General features: G+C 39.7%; 1 non-coding gene across 1 annotated transcript; it reads right to left on the bottom strand.

Annotated features, from left to right (window-relative positions):
- Positions 1-572: 572 nt before the first annotated feature.
- Trnal-aag lies at positions 573-655 on the bottom strand. Its single transcript has one exon. It is a non-coding gene; the product is annotated as a tRNA-Leu (tRNA).
- Positions 656-5,682: the final 5,027 nt, after the last annotated feature.

The following is a 5,682-nucleotide window of genomic DNA, read 5'->3' as shown; positions in this document are numbered from 1 at the left end:
CAAATTTAGTATTGGAGGGCAGTGTGGAGGGTAAAAATCGTAGAGGGAGACCAAGAGATGAATACACTAAGCAGATTCAGAAGAACGTAGGTTGCAGTAAGTACTGGGAGATGAAGAAGCTTGCACAGGATAGAGTAGCATGGAGAGCTGCATCAAACCAGTCTCAGGACTGAAGACCACAACAACAACAACAACCACAACCTTATATCTAAATAAATGCAAGCATATTAATGTGATTTTATCATAGAAGCAAACCATTAAAGTGACGCTAGATATTCTGATAGCGTACCACATGCTGCTGACGCAACGTTAAACCATTCGGAAACTTTAGCAATCTGCAGATGGGCATGATCGCCTGAAACCATTTATGGCTTTGCAGTAAAGCACTTTAAAACTATTTGTGGCTGGTTCATCTACATAATGGCCGCCGAGTTTCGAATTTAGTTTGGATAAAGTAACACCAAATATACTTGAGATATCTTTTCATGGTTAATTCAGTCAGGAACAGCTGTACTTTTCAAACTACCATTACGTGGGTTGCAGGTGTCACATTCTAAGGTGGAAAAAATTATTGGCAGCGGTGGGGATTCGAACCCACGCCTCCGAAGAGACTGGTGCCTTAAACCAGCGCCTTAGACCGCTCGGCCACGCTACCACTTGACGTAGAACTTGCCAATTTCGATATACTACTTACAAACACGTTTGGGACACGCAGAAACAATGTTGTCTTTCCTAGTAATAGCACTGCTCCGGTTATCAACGTCGAGAGTAACGTGTGCCCATAAGTACTGCCGAGTCAACTACAACAGTCCAAGAAGGGTGACACTAAGATTCGCGATGTCACATTCCTCGATAATTTCATAATACAAGCCGAACCAAAAGCAATGCGTTTTTGAACGAGCTTTACTGTGCTATTGAAGGTTAACTTCTTACTACAAAAACCATCAAATCCAGCATTTCAACTTCACAAAACTGCAATCCACTGCCGGCCTCTGCTCAGCTCGCTTTTATCGGCAGACAATGCTCACCGAGTTGATACCGCTCCTTAATGTCACTATGACATGTTCTGTTTCGACCGTTTGGGGTGGCTATATCGAATTGAGTTGTGAGAAGCGAGATTTCGTCGTTTAATTTGAAGCTCGTATTTGGTGGAGTTTATGTCAGACGTTATGATCAATATATGCTGCTTCAAACATTGAGAATCTCTCGAAACGCGCCGGTGTTGGTACGATTTGTTATTATTAAATGTAAGATAATGAGAGGTAGGCGATTAAATCGTCAGAACACGTAAGTTACAAAACACAGGAACGATCTGCATGCGTTCACGGTGAAGCAGTGCATACAGTTTTCAAGTAACGAAGTTAGGAGTAGGGCGGGAGGGGTGTTGGGAGGCCCCTACCTCTGAGGAATAGGAGAAAATTTAGTGCAATCTGGTGTTTTTGTTTCAAGAAAGAATGATTTAAAAGTCGGTATCACGCAGGTTTATAACAGGGTCGGAACTGGTACTTTTTTATGGTTACTTATAAGCCGCCATTCGTGTTCCAAACTATTAAAACTACTCCGTACCCCTCCCCCCCCCCCCCTCGCTTTTTTTTTAAAGTTTACCGTGTCATCTTATTAACTTAATTACTGTGTTCATAACGTAACTTGCTGGCAGACTAAAACTGTGTGCCGGACTGAGATTTCGAACTCGGGACTTTGCCTTTCGCGGGCAAGTGCTCTGCCGATAGAGTACAGTCCCGAGTTCAAGTCTAGGTCCAGTGCATAATAGTTTCAATCTGCCAAGAAGTTTCGTATCAGCGCACACTCCATTGCAGAGTGAAAATTTCATTATATGTTCTTAATATATATGTACATGCAACAGCACTCTCTCCAGCGAGTGAGTTGTAATATCAACAATTTCCTAATTAAGCATAAAACACGTAAATTCCATTAAATATTAAAATCTGGTTGATAATCGGATAAAACAAACTACAGTCCCTGGCCAATTTATTAGACGCACTACAGTTTTTAAGCAAATTTTGATTTATGTCTAACGCAATTTGTCTTTTTAATACATAAATTGTGATAAAATGGTTATGTGTAGTCTACTTCATAAATAAGGTGATATAACAAATAAATAAAACATTGTATTTGTTGAAAATATTTTATTTCAATAATTACAACAAAAATTAAAATATTGTGAAAGTGAAAACGTTAGTTTTAATATCTTGTTGAGCCACGTTTTGCAGCTACGAGAGCCTGTCAATACAGGACCGGACTGTGTCCTGCATTTGTGAATGATGATACCACACTTTAATGATCTTCTCTAGGAGCTGTGTTTTTGTTGTGATGACATCTTTTGCCACCTCCCTTTTCATTAGTTTCCATACATTTTCAGTGGGGTTCATGTCGGGACTATTACCTGGCCGGTCTAACAGAGGGATATTTTGTTCCTTCAGAAAGGATTTAACTGACCTGGCTGTGCGACAGGAGCTACATCTTGCATACAAATAAATGATTCCCCATTCGGGAACCATTCTCCGAGCTATGGTATTAACCAGTTTTGCAGAACTTCCTTGTACTGGTCTTGCATCATTATGTCTTTAACCACGTAAAGACTTCCTGTACCCTTGCCACAGATGACAGACCAAATCATCACCTTCGTTGCCTGTTTTACAGTCTGAATAATGCAGTCGGGATGAAATTGTTCTCCTGTTCGACGGAGCACATTGTTGTTGTTGTTGTTGTTGTGGTCTTCAGTCCTGAGACTGGTTTGATGCAGCTCTCCATGCTACTCTATCCTGTGCAACCTTCTTCATCTCCCAGTACCTACTGCAGCCTACATCCTTCTGAATCTGCTTAGTGTATTCATCTCTTGGTCTTCCTCTACGATTTTTACCCTCCACGCTGCCCTCCAATACTAAATTGGTGATCCCTCGATGTCTCAGAACATGTCCTACCAACCGATCCCTTCTTCTAGTCAAGTTGTGCCACAAGCTCCTCTTCTCCCCAATTCTATTCAATACCTCCTCATTAGTTATGTGATCTACCCATCCAATCTTCAACATTCTTCTGTAGCACCACATTTCGAACGTCCTTTCATCGCTGAAACATACCTGTAAAAAAATCAAGAAACATAATTAATATACCATGAATAAAAGTACATAGGTTGTATCATATCGTAAATAATAATTTTAAAGTTAAATTACTGATCTCCGAAAGTCCACATCCCTATCACATCACTGTTGAGCCCACGTCAGACGCTTGGCTTTCATTGTCGCTGTTAATTTTGGTTTTCTAGCGGGTCGACAGGCTTTGAAATCAATATCCTTCAAATTTCTGCGAATAATGCGTTCAGATGCATTCGTATTGGTCTTTTCTACTTGAGATTTTATCTGTTTCGCTGTTGCAAACCTGTTTTCTAGGCAAATTCTTTTGAGAAATCTTTCTGACCTTGGGGTGAAAATTGATTCATTTATTCTTCCTGCTGGCGATCAATTCTTCACATGAATCAATTTTCTTCTTTATGCGCCCCACGCTAGCTTCTGAGATTTCCAACCTTCGCGAAATTTTCCGACTGGAATACATTTCCTTTAACGAGGGCTTTGACCTCACCTTTTTTACATGGTGAAATGTCCCCTCTTTTACCTCTTTTTAAAGGTCACAATTAGCATTATCTGGCTGTTAAACATTCAAATACGATGTCAATATTACGAAATTGATAATCAAAGCAACCAAAGTATTACACCAGTTACACGCGAGAACGCAACTGAACAGGTCTTTTCCTGTACGCTGCACATTGATGGCTACAATAAGTCACGTAGCAACAATAGATACAAAACTCAACAGTGCAATAAGTGCCCTGAATAACTGGCAAATTTTCCGATTAATCGCATTAAATATAGAACTTAACACGTAATTATTACAAATAACACTAAAAATGTGCAGTGCGTCTAATAATTTGGCCAGAGGCTGTGGTACCCCTCACAATTAAAGCACAGAATAGACTGGCACACCAGAAACAGAATTTCAAAAAAGAACTTAGTCGCAGCCGTCTATGACGATTAAAAGAAAATTTTCAAGGTAGTTATTTTAGGAGATTTCTTTTCCAAACAATAACATCTTCATTAAAGTACGTATGAAATGCTTACTGTAGAAAGGCAACGTATCCACATTTCCTGCTTTTACAGTAGACATGAAAAAACTGAGTAAAATCGGTTTAAAGCAATTTATCTTCTGGCATGTATTTCTGGTTTTTTGATGTAGGTATACTTGTTTATTATACGAAAGTAAAAGTCAAGTATGACGCACGGGGAAAGAAGGGGGAGAACTTGGTTGGTGTTCGACATGTTCCCTTCCTGCAGTACGCTGGATTTTCAAATAAATTTTTGCGTTAAGTTACTCGTTTTAAAATAAAACGAGTACATATAAACTTCTTTTACTGTTACATATTTCTGAGTAGTTTTTGACGTTGTGCACGGTTACATTACTCATCTTCATCTACATCACGAGATGCTTTTGCGACTGATTTCCAAAGCTGCAACGTGTCTTGAGGGATATAGACCAAATATTTCTTGGTGTCAATTTCGTTGTTATTTACAGATAGAACAGATGTATAGGCTTCCTACGAAGGGAATTCCAAAGGTTGTACAGTTTTTCTCAGCCTAAAAGTGTCCCATCATCAAATTGGCTCTGAGCACTATGGGACTCAACTGCTGAGGTCATTAGTCCCCTAGAACTTAGAACTAGTTAAACCTAACTAACCTAAGGACATCACAAACATCCATGCCCGAGGCAGGATTCGAACCTGCGACCGTAGCGGTCTTGCGGTTCCAGACTGCAGCGCCTTGAACCGCACGGCCACTTCGGCCGGCCGTCCCATCATCAATCCAGCAGTATTCATAATGCACGTAACACATGTCTTCGGTAGGACGAGGTCCCACGGCAAGGCCTGGGGACGGAACCACAAGTAATGTACAGTCGCTGCCAGAAGCAACGATGCATGGGCGCAGTAAATTATCCTTGCCCAGTCCGACAGCAACAATGCCGTGAAAACGCGTGCATACTGATAAGTGGGACAACACACCAATCGGATTTTTTTTTAAATTATATTTATGGTACGTGAAGTTGAGAGCTCAAATATCAGTATCCCAAAGCAGGCCGATACAACCGTCAAAAATTCTCGAAAAAATTGCCTATGAAGTTTTCCTGCCGAGTTCAAATCACTACAAGACCGTGTGGTCTGTGGTAGAGTGCTTAATCCTCATTCGAGTGGCCCAGGTTCGATTCCCGCCCGACGCAGCTCTTTAACAGACTAAGTTATACGAGCATTTCCGTGCAGCGTAAAATACAGTCATACGAAAAAATTCATAAAAAATAAAAACTGGTAGTACTCCAGATTGATAATCGCTGGTTCGAATCCCGTTTCAGTTTTTTTCGTTCAAGTCTAATACCTATATCATTTTAAAAAATTCATTAAGTATATGCTAAACAACATATCTAATTATCGTATTTATAAAAAAAAAGAAATCTTATTTCAAATTACATGTTGCACGAAAAATTGCAGTTTCCATTGCAAATGTTAATCAGAAATTACCGATTTTTATTTGTTAATAAAGATTGTTTAAATAAAAAATTACAAATTAATTTTTGCAACAAAAATGAAATATCGAATACACTCTATTTGGACAGTGTTATCGT

This window comes from Schistocerca americana, chromosome 1 (genome assembly GCF_021461395.2).
Source record: "Schistocerca americana isolate TAMUIC-IGC-003095 chromosome 1, iqSchAmer2.1, whole genome shotgun sequence".
Lineage (NCBI taxonomy): Eukaryota > Metazoa > Arthropoda > Insecta > Orthoptera > Acrididae > Schistocerca > Schistocerca americana.
The sequence above is the reverse complement of the archived record's forward strand: the minus strand, read 5'-3'. Positions and strand labels throughout refer to the sequence as shown.